We start from the raw sequence: 19,363 nt of genomic DNA, 5'->3' as shown, positions 1-19,363 counted from the left end.
CTTGACATACAGCCAGCCCCCAGCTAGAGCACCCATGTAGTCCCGGTTTCGATTCCTGGTGAGGTGTTAATCGCTCTACCTTTTAGATCATCAATATCCGTGGCCTGGACAACTGCTTTGCCTTTTTCATGCAGATTTTACAGACTAAATGATCTACAAAGGTTAACCTGTTTCAATTGTGTTAGATCACAGTTTTAAATTGGTATCAATGGTGTTTTATTTATAAGACAGAAAACACACATGGTGACAGAAGAGATGAATTTTTAGGATCTTCTGAATACATATTACATATTAACATTCATGAACTGATACAATACTCTCTGATATTATTTATTTTCCTGGTATGAGGGTCCAGAATGCATTGTACGGGACAGCACCAAAAAAGAGATGCAAGGTGTCTTTCTGACATGACATTTTGAATCCTTATAGTTGTTCACTATGCTGTTCTTAAAATGACATTCAGAAATTAAATGCAGACTTAATGCAAGAGAAAGGCAGCTCTTGGTGGGCGAGATCTCATTTTATCAAGTAAATGTTTAAAACTATATATGAACAGTTAAAGGCTTCATTCACATCTGTGTTGGACATTTCGTTCTTCTATTCAGTCATAGGAAGGTAAAAACTGAATGCAAGTCAAAGACAAACCCGTCATGTGACACACACCAACAGCGGCCAATGGACCCCATTGACTATATAGGGTCTATCAGGCTTCCATTATGGTGTCTGTCATACTGTGTTATTTTGTAATATCTTTTACAGACTCTGCAATGGAAGCCTCCAATGCACATGTGAGCAAAGACACAGCTGCATGTTTATTAGGCTACATGCACACGAACCTTTGTTTCTGTGTCCGTTCTGTTTTTTTTTGCGGATAGGATGCGAACCCATTCATTTCAATGGGTCAGCAAAAAACACGGACAGTACACAGTGTGCTGTCCGCATCAGTATGTCCGTTCCGTTGCTCTGCAAAAAAAATAGTGTATGTCCTATTTTGCGGACCGCAAAACACATATGGTCGTGTACATGTAGCCTTAGGCTTCATGCACACGACCGTTGTTGTGTTCCGTTCCGCAAAATGGGGTTCCGTTGTTCCGTGATCCGTTTTTGTTTCCGTGTGTCTTCCTTTATTTTTGGAGGATCACCAGACATGAAGGAAAGTAAAAAAAAGTCTAAGTCAAGTTTGCCATGCAAATGATAGGAAAAAAACGGACGCGGACGTGCGGACGACAATCTTGTGTGCCTCCGCATTTTTTCACGGTCCTATTGAATTGAATGGGTCCGTGAACCGTTTTCCGTGAAAAAAATAGGACAGGTTATATTTTTTGGACGGACTGGAACCACGGATGCGGATGACAAACGGTGCATTAGCCGAGTTTTCAACGGACCCATTAAAAGTCAATGGGTCCGCAGAAAATCACAAAAAAACGGAACGGACACGGAATAAAACAACGGTCGTGTGCATGAGGCCTTATACACACATTGCGAAGATCTCTGCAAGAGATTACAAGAAATGTGACTGATATTGTGAGCACCACTATTTATCCCATATATACAACAGCAAAAATGCTGCAAGACCTTATCAGACATTGCATACTGTCTACACGTGCAACCTGGACATTAAGAATACATATGAATTAAATAGATCCATGCGTTAATCTGACGTGTGAACATACCCTAACTACAGCTATTGCAACAGTTCTTATGTATTCAACCACAATAATATAACAAAGACAGGAAGATATTATGATATAAAGAATCAAAATGATTGCCTTTTTGAGAGACGGACGTTAATAAAATGGACCCATTCAATTGTATTGAGGCAGTCTGTCCGTGAAAAACGGACAAGATGGAACATGTTCTATTTCTCACTGACAGTCAAAAAAACTGCCTTGTGTATAACCCCATAGACTATCATTGGTCCTAAAACAGACGTGTGATGGCCGTTAAAAAAAATGTACATCGTCGACAGATACAGAAAACCAAATTGGTACAGTCTTTGGGTATATATATATATATATATATATATATATATATATATATATATATCCAATAGCTTCTAACTACACGGTCAGGTTTCTGCATGCAGTTTTGGAAACCAAAACCAAGAATGAACTAAAAAAAAGAGGAGATGTCATATCTGACCTTTACACTTTCCTCTCATTTTATGATCGACTCCGGGTTTTGACTTCCAAAACTGCAAGCAGAAAACTACTGTGTGGTCGAAACCTAAGGCTAGAGTAGTCAGAAAACTTGTTCCATTAGAACAACTCCCACTGTAACTTCAGTGACCTTGAGACCATCACGAAGAATCCAACAGATTCTATAGGTCTCCTGAATCCTTGGGCACTATTGAGATATTTCTGTCTCTAGAAATGTGAGACCAGTAAGGGCTCTTTCACACGAGCAGATGCAGTAAGGATGCCGTGCGTGGAATCCACTGCGTGAAAGAGCCAAGCCCCATTCCGGACAGCAGAGACACGGAGCATTAACAGGATTGATAATGCTCTTTGCCTCTTTGTGACCTTTTTACTACAAAATCACGATGACAACTTTATCTCACAGTGATTTTGTAGTAAAGAGATCACAGAGAGGCATGGAGCATTATTAATCATGTTAATGCTTTGTGTCTCTGCTGTCCGGAACGGGGCTTGGCTCCCTTTCATGCAGCGGATTCCACGCACGGGATCCGCTTGTGTGAAAGAGCCCTAAAGCTGGAAACCTCTAATGGTACTAAAGGTGTTTGAGCGCTATATTATTTTGGAAATTGACATAGGCGTGAGTTTAGAGACTCCACTGATGTGACTTTTTTTGTCTCACATCTTGAATGTTTTACATTTTCAAATATGAAGAACTATAGACATTGGCAGTTAATGTGATTAATGTGCTTTAAATAGTGTAAAAAAAAAAAAAGCCTAATTTACGCACCATCGAGATGGTACACCTGCGTGCAGGGCACATACACTCCTGATAGTTCTATGGAGCAATAGGCTCGCTGTGTCACCTTCTTTTAGAGATAATGTGTACCTTAGATACATGTACGGCGGGATGATCGGGAGGGTGCAGGAGCTGACCCTGCCAGATCAGCGGCATGGACCTGACAGTCACTGACAGCCGGGCCCCTGCTGCTTACACGGATGCCGACGTATTAACCCCTTGTATGCCGCGGTCAAAGCCCTCTGCATCTCCATCGGGTCCCCGCGCTGCAGAGGCGGGGACCTGATGGCAGAGAAGGCAAGCCTGATGCCTTCCATAGGCATCGGGGCTTGCCTTCTACGGAAGCCTGTGCGATCCAGCCCTTATGCTGGGTCTCACAGGCAGGCTGTCAGTATACAAGCTGACATGTAATGTATTACAATACAGGATATATTGTAATACATTGCAGAGGGGATCAGACCCCAGAAGTTGAAGTCCCAGAGTAGGAAAAAAATAATAAGTAAAAAAAAGTGTATTTCATAATAAAAAAAGTAAAAAAATAAATAAAAAATTCCCAAAATAAAACATAAAATTGTAAAAAAAATTATAATAATAAACCAGACATATATGGTATTGCCTCATCCGTAACGACCGGCTCAATAAAAATATCACATGATCCACCCCCTGACCTGCATTTCGTAGAAAAAATGAAATAAAAACTGTGCTAAAACAACCATTTTTATAGCCCCTACATACAGTAAAACAATCGGGCAAAAAAATATCGCCCTCAGAATATGAAGACAATAAAAATATTGCCACGTCCGTAACAACCTGCTGTATAAAAATATCACATTATATAACTCCTCAGGTGAACACCATAAAAAAAATTTAAACTGTGTCAAAAAAGCCTTTTTTTGTCACCTTACATCACAAAAAGTGTAATACCAAGCGATCAAAGTCATATGCACCCTTAAATAGCACCAATCAAACCATCTCATACCGGAAAAAATGAGCCCCTAAATAAGACAGTCGCCCAAAAACAAAAAAAAAATATAGCTTTTAGAATATGGAGACACTATAAAACTTTTCAAAAATGCTTTATTATATAAAACTGAAACAAATCACCAAGAAAAGTAGTCATATTTGGTATTGTCGCATCCATAACAACCTGCTCTGTAAAAATAGCACATGATCTGACCTGTCAGATGAACACTGTAAAAAACAAAAAATAAAAACTGTGCCAAAACAGCAATTTTTTTGGTTACCTTACCTCACAAAAATTGTAATATAGAGCAAACAAAAATGATATGTACCCTAAAATAGTAACAACAAAACTGCCACCTTATCCTGTAATTTCCAAAATGGGGTCACTTTTTTGGAGTTTCTACTCTAGGGGTGCATCAGGGGGGCTTCAAATGTGACATGGCAACTTAAAATTATCCCAGTGAAATCTACCTTCCAAAAACCACATGGCGCTCCTTTCCTTCTGTGCCCTGGGGTGTTTCTGTAAACTACAGAATCAGGGTAATAAATATTGAGTTTTGTTTGGCTGTTAACCCTTGCTTTGTTAGCTGAAAATAAATAAATGAATGAAAAAAAAAGTGAAATTCTGAAATTTCCTCTACATTTTCCTTTAATTCTTGTGGAACAACTAAAGGGTTAACAAAGTTTGTAAAATCTGTTTTGAATACCTCGAGGGGTGTACTTTCTAAAATGGGGCCATTTATGGGTAGTTTCTATTATGTAAGCCCCACAAAGTGACTTCAGACCTGAACTGGTCCTTAAAAATTGGGTTTTGGTTTTGGAAATTTTCTTAAAAATTTTAAGATTTGCTTCTAAACTTCTAAGCCTTCTAACGTCCCAAAAAAAGAAAATGTCATTTACAAAATGATCCAAACATGAAGTAGACATATGGGAAATTTAAAGTAATAACTATTTTAGGAGGTATCACTATCTGTTTTAAAGAGGACCTTTCACTACAATAAAAAATCTAAACTAAGTATACAGACATGGAGAGTGGCGCCCAGGGATCTCCCTGCACTTACTATTATCCCTGGGCGCCGCTCCATTCTCCCGGTATAGGCTCCGGTATCTTCAGATTTTTGGCTCAATTGGGAGGAGCCTGCTCTTGTTCTCCTGGGCGTCTCCTTCTCCTAGGCTGTAGCGCTGGCCAATCGCAGCGCTCAGCTCATAACCTGAGAGGTTTTTTTCTCTCAGGTTATGAGCTGAGCGCTGTGATTGGCCAGCACTCCAGCCTGGGAGAAGGAGACGCCCAGGAGAACAAGAGCAGGCTCCTCCCAGTTGAGCCGAAAAATCTGAAGATACCAGAGCCTATAGGGGGAGAACGGAGCGGCGCCCAGGGATAATAGTAAGTGCAGGGAGATCCCTGGGCGCCGCTCTCCATGTCTGTATACTTAGTTTAGATTTTTTTTATTGTGATGAAAGGTCCTCTTTAAAAGCAGAGAAATAGAAATTTTGAAAATTGCTAATTTTTTCAAATTTTTGGTAAATTTGGTATTTTATTATACATAAAAATGAAATATTTTGACTCAAATTTACCGCTAACATGAAGTACAATCTCAGAATGGCTTGGATAAGTAAAAAGCGTTTTAAAGTTATCACCACATAAAGTGACATGTCAGATTTGCAAAAAATGGCCTGGTCCTTAAGGTGAAAAATGGCAGGGTCCTGAAGGGGTTAAAACAACTTTCTATGAATCTCATTTCATATAGAGACATACAAAGTAATTTCTAAAGGTTATGGCATAGTAGGGAACTATAGACGTCTATGCATGCTGTATTTTTTTGAGGCCCATATTCAGTTGCTTGCTGGAAAAACACATGTATGATTATTCGGGCCTGATTATTGATCAGCTGTTGTTTACTTGTGGTGCAGGTTATTGCACATTTAAGGATACTTTCACAATAGCGTTAATGTTTTCCGGTATTGAGATCCGTCATAGGGTCTCAATACTGGAAAAAAACGCTTCCGTTTTGTCCCTATTCATTGTCAATGGGGACAAAACATAACTAAACAGAACGGAATGCTCCAAAATGCATTCCGTTCCGTTCTCATACCGGAGAGCAAACTGCAGCATGCTGCAGTTTGCTTTCCGTCCTGGGATGCGGAGCAAGACAGATCCGTCATGACCCACAATGCAAGTAAACGGGGACGAATCAGTTTTCTCTGACACAATAGAAAACGGATCTGTCCTTCATTGACTTTCAATGGAGTTCATGACGGATCCATCTTGGCAATGTTAAAGATAATACAACCGGACGGAAGTGTTTTTGCTGAACCTTGCCGGATCCAGATAAATGCAAGTGTGAAAGTAGCCTAAAATATTTAAGCGAACAGGACAAAGGTGCAATAGCCTGCATCACCGCTACCAAGTAGATGGAGTCCAGGTAGACTGATCTATGTAAGCTATAAAGAGGCATCACTTGATGGCCTATGCAGTAGACAGGCCATCAATATTCTGGGATTTTAAGAAAAACCCATTAGGTATATTGTTATATTTGCAGGAACCAAAGATTTAGCCTTTAGTCTTTTTGAATCTGCTGTTAGGGATGGCTGTAGTGTCCAGCCAGGAGACCACTACAGATGTGGAGCAGCTAAATGCAGAGAGAGAAGAAGGACACTTCAGCATGAGGAACTGCCCAGAGGGGAGCGGCACAAGGCATGTTAAATTTTCTATTTCTTACCTATGGAGCTAGTATAAGCAACACCCTACTTACGATTTAACTGCTCTGCAGGTCACCGGTCAAAACTGCAGACTAACTTCTTTTAATGCATACCATTCTCCTTGTATAACTGTATTAGAAAAATGGTTTCATGGTCCATATTGAAAATGTGCCATCACTACTTATACAGACATAAATGTGGTGAAAATTTCAGATTGCTTTAAAAGTCAGGTTAACTAGACACTTGCCATTACAGTGAAAGGCAACTGATACTAATTTTATATAATCTAATTCAATACAAAAAAAACCCTGAAATAAATACATAGGAATTTTATGAATAGAATCTGGTATTAATGATTGCAGTATGTGGTATTAATGATGTGCAATTGTTGCAGTATACTTTTTAGAGCACCAGATACATTACCTTCTACTGTATATTGGAACATAGAGATTTTCAGATTTGGTAGAATAGCTACAGGACGGACAAGAATTCTCCTACAGGAACAACATTTAATTCTAAAACTTATGACTATACAGTACAAGTACAGAAAATCCCTCTGACATTTTAGTTTAAAAAAATTACTTGGGCAACACAGCCAGCAGAACTGGCATTATTTGTGCCAAATGAGTAACTGATGGCATAGCAATGGCATATTTAAAAATCATATTTCATTGTGTTTCAAACAATTAACTAGACATTTGAGCAAGCTGTGCTTTGAATTTATATAACTTTAGAGAGAGAGGTAATGGGTTGTTATGCTGGCCTAAGGTTAGGTAACCAATCTTTTCGTGGACCAGTTTGTCAACTTATACAGTAATAAGGGCTGGGCGATTTGGCATAAAATTAAAACTTCTATTTGTTTGCAACTTAAGAACAATTCTCGATTTTCTTTCTACTCTCCGGCAGACCCATAAAGAATGACCATCACTGTAAGATTGACAGGCTGTCTATTGTGTATGTAGCACAACCTAATAGGCATACAGTCATGGCAGGCCTTGTGGTGCTTCAATGATTACTGAATTAAGTGCAAAAACAATAGGCCATCAATATTAGAATTGTGAGTGTCCGACTCTTGGCAGTCCCTCTGATCAGCTATTTAAAGTGGCCACTGTGCAGTCTCTTCATTAGTTACACTGTGTGAGAAGGCACAAGGTGCCATAGTGGATGATAGATACGGGTCACCGAGGTGCCTGGCTTTGGTGAAATGAACCAGTAGTGTTTTACGTCAGTAACTCTAGGTAGTTTAGCTGCTGGCTGCAGCTGATCCGGGCTGGGTTTCACTGGAGTAGTCAAAGAGCAGGGGGGGATGACTACTTCCAGGTATCCAGGCCAGGTTTTGCCTGGCCTATATAAGCCAGGAGAGCTGTGGATGTGGTTCCTTGTCTGAAAATGTGTTAGACTGGGTGTACAGATGTGTGGAGTTGCTTCAGCAGAGAGTCTGCTATTGCCAAGTCTTTCTTCCCCCTCATGGTGGTGGTGGCAATAAGGGAACTACAGAGGACTGTGAGTCAGGCGAGTTCACATGGACTGTATATTTTTGTGTTTACATGCTGAAGTAAACACATTTTTGTTGATACTGTTTTTGGAGGAACAAAAACAATTTTTTGGACTATTTCTGAAGTTGCCATTTGAGCTGATCGCCACAAATTGGTGGAGGATGCGAGGCATAAATTGTGACAGGAGGACCATGAAGGAAGCCTTGCAGAAGATGACTCTGGAGAACAACATCGAGGCTTGCCTCACCGTGTTCGAGTGGTTGCTGACTGGGAAAAGCTACCGCTGCATGAGTGGCCCGAAGTCCTGGCCCCCTATATTTAACCAGGGAGCTCCAAATGGCATATTACAATCTTATCCTGCAGGATGCTAGAGAGTACCCTAATTTAAAAGAGGAGATCGTGGCACGGCTCGGCGCCACCTTGGCTGTGCGGGCTCAGAGGGTACACTACTGGGCCTATTGCCTGGACAAACCGCTGAGATCCCAGCTGTTTGACTCATTACATGCACTCCCTTCCCCAACCCATACAGTGCTGGGTTGCACATGGTGACACCCATACGGCAGATGACCTGGTGGGACTGGTGGAGATATTCGATGCCATGGAGAAGTTCCTGGGCGGTCCAGGGAACCTAAAGTCACCCTATTGAAAGGCCCAGAGGGACTTGGACAGTCAGAGACTGAGGTTCAAGCCCCCTCAAAAGGGTCGTGCCAAGGCCAGGGGGATGCCGGAACCAGTGACCAAAGTGATACCCTGGGAGATCATTTGTTGGAGATGTCAGGCCCAGGGTCATATGGCAGCCCAGTGTCCCCTCACCACAGAGCCCATGGACTGTTCTGCGGGCCGGCGCAGTTCGCTCTTCGTGCAGCCAGCTTGCATCTCTATAAAAACCAATGGGAAGGGACCCCAGATGTGTACACTGACGATAAATGGGACTCTTGTCTCACGACTGTTAGACTCAGGGAGCTTGGTCACTCTTATCCCGGCCTCTCTTCCTCATGTGTTGGCCCCTGGGAAAAGTCTGGGGGTCACATGTATCCACGGGGACACCAGAGTTTACCCAATGGCCCAGGTTACTCTGCAGACCGTCTGGGATACCCTGACGCACAATTTGGGGGTGGTGAAATGCTTGCTGCATGATTCTATTATTGGTTGTGACTGCCCTCTGTTATGGGACCTGTGAGCAAAGACGGCTATGCCAAATAACCAAGGAGGTATAGGCAATCTGGTGGGTGGAAGTCCAGAGGTAACACAGGAGTTTCCTCTGACTGTCCTGGTAGGAGACAATGAGGAAGAAGCCACCACAGAGGAAAATGTCCCAGACCTGGAGGGGTCCAGCTGAAATTTTGGTACGGCCCAACTCCAAGACCTTGAAAGGGGCACTAGAGAATGTGGTGGTCCTTAATAGGGTCTTCAAGGAGCCTGGGGCTGACCTTTTATACCGGGTGACCAAGATACAGGACGAGGTGGTGGAGCAGGTACTAGTCCTGGGACCATATAGACGTATGGTTATGGCCATATAGACGTATGGTTATGGCCCACTCCCATGTGCTGGGTGGTCACCTATGGGCAGACAAAACGCTCGAGAGGGTCCTACAGCGGTTTTATTGGCCAGGGTGTTACTAGGACATTAGTAATTTCTGTCAATCTTGCCTGGTTTGCCAGGTCACTTCACCGGTAGCCCACTTCTGTAGGCCTGTGGTCCCATTACCAATCTTTGAAGTCCGCTTTGAAAGGATAGCAATGGACCTGGTAGGGCCATTGGTGAAATCAGCTAAGGGGCATCAGTAAATCCTCGTAATCGTTGATTACGCTACCCGTTACCCTGAGGCTGTCTCATTACGGAACCCCTCATCCAGAAATATTGCCAGTGAATTATTCTCTGTCTTCTCCTGAATGGGGATTCCCAAAGAGATTCTTACAGACCAGGGAATCCCGTTTATGTCAAAGGTGATGAGGGAATTTTGTAAAGGCAGATGGCATTGTGGAGCAATTTAATAAGACCCTAAAGGCCATGCTGATGAAGGCTGTAGAGAAGGATGCGCGGAACTGAGCTTGTCTTCTACCGTACCTGTTGTTCTCCACTAGAGACGTGCCTCAAACCTCCGCAGGGTTTTCATTCTTCGAATTACTGTATGGCAGGCACCCTAGGGGGCTCTTGGATGTGGCAAAAGAAACATGAGAAAGTGAGGTTACGCCCTACAAAAGTAGAGTAGAGTGTGTAGCACAGATGCAGGAGAGGATGTCGAGGGTGATGCCAATTGTAAAGGAGCATATGCTCCAGGCATAAGAGGCACAGGCCAGAATCTATATGTCCGCCTATCTGAGACAGTTTTATCTGGGATATCGTGCATTAGTGTTAGTCCCCACTGTTGAGAGCAAGTTTCTAGCCAAATGGCAGGGTCCCTAAGAGATAGTGGAAAAGATGAGGCAGGTCAACTATAGGGTACACCAGCCAGGGAAGAGGAAGCCCTTCCAGATCTACCATGTCAATTTGATCAAACTCTGGAAGGAGAGAGAGAGACCCACCTAAGGCTTCCTGCATGATGGTTCAACCAGAGTCTACCATTAAAACTGTAAAAATTTCAGAGACCCTATCCCCCTCTCAAAAACAAGTGTAGGGAACTCCTGTATAGGAATAAGGATCTCTTCAGAGAATCCCCCGGACGTACCAATGTGATAGAACATGAGATCCTCACGGATCCCCAAGTGAGAGAACTTAAAACTGTATAGGATCACTGAAGCCTGCCGGGAGGACATTTCCAAGGAGGTCCGGAACATGATAGAGCGAGGGGTGATTGAGAGGTCTCAAAGTGGGTGGTCCAGCCCCATAGTGCTAGTGCCAAACGGCGAATGGAGATTTTGCAATGACTACCGCAAGCTTAATGAGGTTCCATGGTTGATGCTTACACCATGTCCAGGGTAGATGAGCTGGTCAAATGACTAGGCCCGGCGAGGTATATTAGCATCTTAGACACTAAGGGTTACTGGCAGATCTCACTGTCAAAAGAAGCTAAAGGGAAGACTGCTTTCTCTACGCCTGAAGGTGCATTTCGAATGTCGTTTGGGTTGCAGGGGGGCCCCGCCACCTTCCAGAGGGCCATGGACCAAGTTCTAAGCCCCCATAGGGAGTATGCAGCGTGTATTTCATCTTTAGTCCCGACTGGGAAAGCCATCTGAGAAAAGTTCAGGCCATCCTTAATGCCTTAAAGAAGGCTGGGTTTATGATTAACCTAACAAAATGTGCCCTAGGGATGAAGGAAACCAGATACCTGGACTACACAGTTGGGAGAGGAAAGATTAAACCGCAGCTTACTAAAGGTAGAAGCCATTAAGAATTGTCCCCGCCTACTAACCAAGAAGCAGGTCAAGGCATTTATGGGATACTATAGGCGGTTCATACTCGACACTGACATACTGACACTTGTTATTAGTAGTTTAGCTGCTGGCTGAAGCTGATCCGGGCCCGGTTTCATTGGAGAAGTCAAAGAGCAGGGTGGAATGACTTCTCCCACGTATCCAGGCCAGGTTTTGACTGGCCTATATAAGCTGGAAAGCCAAGGAGAGCTGGGAGTGTGGTTCCTAGTGGAAGGGTGATAGATTGGGTGTAAAGCTGTATGAAGTTGCTTCAGCAGAAAGTCTCTCCCCCCTCTGAGTCAGGCGAGTTCATATGGACTGCATATTTTTGTGTTTACATGTTGAAGTAAGCAAATTTTTGTTGATACTGTTTTTGGACAAAATAAAAAGACTATTATTTGGACTACTTCCGAAGTCGCCATTTGAGCTGATCGCCACAACTGCTATATACTGCAGAACTCTGTACTTTGCTTAGTGGCCGTGCTTGGTATTGCAGCTTTGTCCCATTCTCTTGAAGGTAACTGATACACTGCCACAATTATCTGGTCTGTTGAACTGTGACACTTCTGTAAATAACAAAATTATAATACACATATTGACAGCGAGAAAGATCAGAACCTATTACTCTTACCTCTCTTCATTTACAGTCTTCTAGTGACCCCAGGCATATTTGCCCAATGCGATAGGATATGTGCTTGATTGTCTCATACAGAGGTCTATTTGTTCCTACTTAAAGGGGTTTTCCTGGATTTTAATATTAATTACCTATCCTCAGGATAGATTACCAATATCAGATCGGTGGGGGTTCGACACCCAGCACTGGTTGAAGAGAAGGCCACCCTTCATTGTTTACCTGCTTTTTGTCGACATCACAACAGTGTGCAGGTGTAGTAACAAGCCGTCCCATTCACTTCAATGGGACGGCTCCTTCCTATTCAAGTGTATAGGAACGGACCCCCGCCTATCCGATATTAATGTCCCATCCTGAGGATAGCTCATCAATATTAAAATCCAGGAAAGCCCCTTTAAGAAGTGATAAGATGAACAGCTGCACATGTAATTACTCAAAGCCTTAGGCCTCATGCACACGGCCAGGTTCCGCGGCCGAGAGCGGTCCGTGGTAACCCGGCCGGGATTCCTTCGTACAGCAGGAGCACACGGTGTCATTGGTTGCTATGACGCCGTGCGCTTCATGCCGCCGCTGCTGTACAGTGATACACTCGTATAGATCATACGAGTGTATCACTGTAAGGCAGTGGCGGCATGAAGCGCACGGCGTCATAGAAACATAGAATGTGTCGGCAGATAAGAACCATTTGGCCCATCTAGTCTGCCCAATATACCTGAATACTATGGATAGCCCCCGGCCCTATCTTATATGAAGGATGGCCTTATGCCTATCCCATGCATGCTTAAACCCCTTCACTGTATTTGCAGCTACCACTTCTGCAGGAAGGCTATTCCATGCATCCACTACTCTCTCAGTAAAGTAATACTTCCTTATATTACTTTTAAACCTTTGCCCCTCTAATTTAAAACTGTGTCCTCTTGTGGTAGTTTTTCTTCTTTTAAATATGCTCTCTTCCTTTACCGAGTTGATTCCCTTTATGTATTTAAAAGTTTCTATCATATCCCCTCTGTCTCTTCTTTCTTCCAAGCTATACATATTAAGGTCCTTTAACCTTTCCTGGTAAGTTTTATCCTGCAATCCATGTACTAGTTTAGTAGCTCTTCTCTGAACTCTCTCTAGAGTATCTATATCCTTCTGGAGATATGGCCTCCAGTACTGCGCACAATACTCCAAGTGAGGTCTCACCAGTGTTCTGTACAGCGGCATAAGCACTTCACTCTTTCTACTGCTTATACCTCTCCCTATACATCCAAGCATTCTGCTGGCATTTCGTGCTGCTCTATTACATTGTCTTCCCACCTTTAAGTCTTCTGAAATAATTACTCCTAAATCCCTTTCCTCAGATACTGAGGTCAGGACTGTGTCAAATATTCTATATTCTGCCCTTGGGTTTTTACGCCCCAGGTGCATTATCTTGCACTTATCCACATTAAATTTCAGTTTCCAGAGTTCTGACCATTCTTCTAGTTTTCCTAAATCCTTTTCCATTTGGCGTTTCCCTCCAGGAACATCAACCCTGTTACATATCTTTGTGTCATCAGCAAAAAGACAAACCTTACCAGCGAGGCCTTTTGCAATATCACTTATGAAGATATTAAACAAAATCGGTCCCAGTACAGATCCCTGTGGAACCCCACTGGTAACATTACCTTGTTTTGAATGTTCTCCATTGACTACAACCCTCTGTTGTCTGTCACTCAGCCACTGCCTAATCCACTCAACAATATGGGAGTCCATGCTCAATGACTGCAGTTTATTGATAAGTCTTCTATGTGGGACAGTGTCAAAAGCCTTACTAAAATCTAGATATGCGATGTCTACTGCACCTCCACCGTCTATTATTTTATTCACCCAGTCAAAAAAATCTATAAGATTTGTTTGACATGATCTCCCTGAAGTAAACCCATGTTGTTTTTCATCTTGCAATCCATGGGATTTTAGATGTTCCACAATCCTATCCTTTAATAGGGTTTCCATTAATTTGCCTACTATTGATGTCAGACTCACTGGTCTATAGTTGCTCGATTCCTCCCTACTACCTTTCTTGTGAATGGGCACGACATTTGCCAATTTCCAATCTTCCGGGACGACTCCTGTTACTAATGATTGGTTAAATAAATCTGTTAACGGTTTTGCCAGCTCACCACTAAGCTCTTTTAATAATTTTGGGTGTATCTCATCAGGCCCCTGTGACTTATCTGTCTTCACCTTAGACAGCAAACTTAGAACATCTTCCTCTGTAAAGATACATGCATCAAACGATTTAATAGTCATTCTTTCTAGTGGAGGTCCTTCTCCTTTTTCTTTTGTAAAAACTGAACAGAAGTATTCATTAAGGCAGTCGGCTAGCCCTTTATTCTCTTCTACATACCTTCCGTCCTTTGTTTTTAATTTAGTTATTCCTTGTTTTAATTTCCTTTTTTCATTTATATATCTGAAGAATGTCTTATCCCCTTTTTTCATAGACTGAGCTAGTTTTTCTTCTGCCTGCGCTTTAGAAGTTCTTATAACTTGCTTGGCCTCTCTCTGCCTAATCTTGTAGATTTCCTTATCTTCATTGCTCTGGCTTTTTTTATAATTACAAAATGCTAGCTTTTTATTTTTAATGATTTGGGCCACTTCTGCTGAGTACCACATTGGTCTCCTCCTTTTTTTGCTTTTACTGACGAGTCTAATGCAATTTTCTGTTGCCTTCAATAATGCACCTTTTAAGTAGTCCCATTTCTCCTGGACTCCATGTAATCCGTTCCAGTCTGATAAGGACTCATTTATGACTAATTTCATTTTTGAAAAGTCTGTTTTTCTAAAATCTAAAACTTTTGTTTTTGTGTGGTGGGACTCTTTCACAGTTCTTATATTAAACCACACTGACTGGTGATCACTAGATCCCAAGGTTTCGCCTACAATGACATCATATACCGAATCCCCGTTTGTGAATACCAAATCCAAAATGGCCTCCCTCCGGGTAGCGGCGTCATAGCAACCAATGACGCCGTGCGCTCCTGCTGTCAGAAGGAATCCCGGCCGGGTTACCACGGACCGCTCTCGGCCGCGGAACACGGCCGTGTGCATGAGGCCTAACTGTGCCATTTATTGACTTGAATGTTTCCATGCTTTTGGATCATGGATCTTATTGGTCTCTTCAGTTCTGGTGATTATGTGAAGATAATATGTACATATAGACAGAGGCATAATTGGCAGGTATGAATTCTGCACATCTACAACTTTTAAGTTTTGTAGGTGCTGTGCATCCAAAGCTCTGATTGGGTCACACTTTTAGCCATAAACATAAATTTTTTTGCATAAATTTTAATGCTAAATAGTATAAAGGTGGCCATGAGTGTAAAGTTCTGGGTGACAGGTGTCTATGATAGGAAAGTGTAAAGGGGGCTATGTGTCTTTAGTACTATTCGATATTTGAGGTTTGTCAAGTATGCAAATGAACAAAATATAGGAATTTGATGAAATACACACTACTGTAATACAAGCCCATTTCCTCCATCTGGTAACCTAACTCCAGTGGTAAAAATCCCTTTCTATAACCTGATGATAAAATATCATGCTGATGGGCATTTTTGAAATAAATCATGTTTTTACGCACTCCTCATCTCCACTGACCACGCTGTCCACACGTGCAATAGACAAGATACCTGTACTCAATGGTAGTTATTCTGTGCAGCACAGTAAACCTGCACAAAATACAAAAAGAAAGTAGTAACATGGCGCTTGGTTGTTACATAAGTTTGGTGAACATGAGATGAAGATATAATGCAGGCAAATGGCTAGCCAAAACTCAGGAACTACCACATGGAGATAGACCTCATGCACGTAAGCATATAACTTCTTCATACACTACTCAAAAAAATAAAGGGAACACTTAAACAACACAATGTAACTCCAAGTCAATCACACTTCTGTGAAATCAAACTGTCCACTTAGGAAGCAACACTGAGTGACAATCAATTTCACATGCTGTTGTGCAAATGGGATAGACAACAGGTGGAAATTATAGGCAATTAGCAAGACACCCCCAATAAAGGAGTGGTTCTGCAGGTGGTGACCACAGACCGCTTCTCAGTTCCTATGCTTCCTTGCTGATCTTTTGGTCACTTTTGAATGCTGGCGGTGCTTTCATTCTAGTGGTAGCATGAGACGGAGTCTACAACCCACACAAGTGGCTCAGGTAGTGCAGCTTATCCAGGATGGCACATCAATGCGAGCTGTGGCAAGAAGGTTTGCTGTGTCTGTCAGCGTAGTGTCCAGAGCATGGAGGCGCTACCAGGAGACAGGCCAGTACATCAGGAGACGTGGAGGAGGCCGTAGGAGGGCAACAACCCAGCAGCAGGACCGCTACCTCCGCCTTTGTGCAAGGAGGAACAGGAGGAGCACTGCCAGAGCCCTGCAAAATGACCTCCAGCAGGCCACAAATGTGCATGTGTCTGCTCAAACGGTCAGAAACAGACTCCATGAGGGTGATATGAGGGCCCGACGTCCACAGGTGGGGGGTTGTGCTTACAGCCCAACACCGTGCAGGACGTTTGGCATTTGCCAGAGAACACCATGATTGGCAAATTCGCCACTGGCGCCCTGTGCTCTTCACAGATGAAAGCAGGTTCACACTGAGCACACGTGACAGGCTTGACAGAGTCTGGAGACGCCGTGGAGAACGTTCTGCTGCCTGCAACATCCTCCAGCATGACCGGTTTGGCATTGGGTCAGTAATGGTGTGGGGTGGCATTTCTTTGGAGGGCCGCACAGCCCTCCATGTGCTCGCCAGAGGTAGCCTGACTGCCATTAGGTACCGAGATGAGATCCTCAGACCCCTTGTGAGACCATATGCTGGTGCGGTTGGCCCTGGGTTCCTCCTAATGCAAGACAATGCTAGACCTCATGTGGCTGGAGTGTGTCAGCAGTTCCTGCAAGACAAAGGCATTGATGCTATGGACTGGCCCGCCCGTTCCCCAGACCTGAATTCAATTGAGCACATCTGGGACATCATGTCTCGCTCTATCCACCAATGTCACGTTGCACCACAGACTGTCCAGGAGTTGGCAGATGCTTTAGTCCAGGTCTGGGAGGAGATCCCTCAGGAGACCGTCCGCCACCTCATCAGGAGCATGTACAGGCGTTGTAGGGAGGTCATACAGGCACGTGGAGGCCACACACACTACTGAGCCTCATTTTGACTTGTTTTAAGGACATTACATCAAAGTTGGATCAGCCTGTAGTGTGTTTTTCCACTTTAATTTTGAGTGTGACTCCAAATCCAGACCTCCATGGGTTGAAAAATTTGATTTCCATTTTTTTTTTTTTTGTGTGATTTTGTTGTCAGCACATTCAACTAAGTAAAGAACAAAGTATTTCATTAGAATATTTAATTAATTCAGATCTAGGATGTGTTGTTTTTGTGTCCCCTTTATTTTTTTGAGCAGTGTATATGTTCCAAGTTGTATGGAGCCATAATTCAGCACTGCTAGCAGTATATGAGCCAATATTTTACCTTCATAGGCCTTCGATTTCATATAGGTTATAAAGAATGAGACAGAATAAAAAGTGTGCAATATTCAGTTGGATGCAGTATTATGGAGGTACTATTCAGCAACCTTCAGTGCACCCATGTTTTCATACTACAGCGCTTTGGGAATCCATTTAGCCCTGTTTCACACTTGTGTTGTTAATTCAGGTTTTGAGATCCAGCAGATCTCCGCTTTGAAATCAGTTAGGATGCAGTTGTGTGAAATTAAAACGGAACAAACCAGATCAGTCCCTAAATACATTGAAAGTCAATGGGTGACAAATTTTTTTTTTTAGGATCCTTAAAAAACTATTCCATTATCATTGACTTACATGGTTTTTAGTGACAGATTCGGTTTGTTCCGTTTCTATGACCAGACACAAAACCACAGCTTGCAGCAGTTTTAAGTCCGGTTACAAAACGGAACGCATCCTGAACAGATTTCTTTCCATTCAGAATGCATTAGGACTAAACGGAACCGTTTTTGTCCGGTTTTGATACTGCAAAACAACAACGCAAGTGTGAAACAGGCCTTACTTTGTCCAGGAGGCACAAGGCTTTCTCAAACAGGTGAAATATGTATGTACTTAGCCATTCTCAATAAATTATTATTAAGGACGATATTAACAATGCTTCAGAAAATGTTCAAACCATTTACTTATTAAATTAAGACATTAAGAAAGAACATAATGATACAAAGAAGAGAGGCACTTGTTCCCGTAAAGGTAGAAATGAACAGAGACATGATCGTTCCCTGTGTATACCGGCCATGTCTCTGGCTGCTAACTGGAATTATTTCATCCCATAACAAATATTTGATGAATTTGTAGGAAGGGGAAGTCGAGGATCTGGTTTCCATCTATACATGCCTTTCCCCTTTCTCACAGAGAAATGATAAACTAAACACTATAAGATAATGAATAAATTATCCATGGCAGTATGTGTCATGAACAATCTATCCTGTGAGGTCAACTATGTTGATTTAAATTAGGAACTATACATTATATTAATACAGCACTCTGCAGCAGAACAATACAAGGCACTTCTAGGGCCACAGCTGAGACCTGACATGCGGTCTGGCTGCAGAGGCGTAAGGGCCCCTTCTCACACAAATTTCATCTGGCGTTTTTTTGTTTACTCAAAAACCGAACTAGAAACAGCTTGTGGTTTTTTTCCATACTGCATTTGCGTTTCTCTGGAGTTTTTGTGTCATTCTTTTCTAAACTGTGTTAAAGTTTTTTTTCTGCAGTTTTTTTTTCTCCTATAGAAATGTCTCAATGCAAGAAAAAACCGCCAAATGCTTCAACATGCAGAAAAAAATGCTAGAGATCCAAAACAAACCCCCCATCTAATTAACACACCATTCAAAAAAAAATACGCTTGCATTTCAGATTTCCCCACAGACGTTCAGCTAATATCTGGAGCTGGTGTTTCTACCGACAACACACCTAAAACCACAGGTGCAAAAGAATAAATGCCACTAAAGCCCAATGTGGGAACCCACTAAAAGGCAGTAATTTATCAAGTCATTTGCAGCTACAAAACTGATAAACAAGAGCTGCGTTTTGCTGATCTTCTTATTATTATTATAGTTTGCCATCATACCAACTCTGATAAATTACCCACCTTCAAATACTGACTGGAAAAACATAAAAAAAGACCATGTATAAAACAATGAGGCATAACATTATAAAAACAGTTTTGCATTCTATAAACAAGAATATAATAATGACTATCAGATACAGGAATGTACTGTGTGATAGATTGCAG

Source organism: Bufo bufo, chromosome 6 (assembly GCF_905171765.1).
Source record: "Bufo bufo chromosome 6, aBufBuf1.1, whole genome shotgun sequence".
NCBI classification, from domain to species: domain Eukaryota; kingdom Metazoa; phylum Chordata; class Amphibia; order Anura; family Bufonidae; genus Bufo; species Bufo bufo.
Note: the sequence above shows the minus strand (reverse complement) of the source record.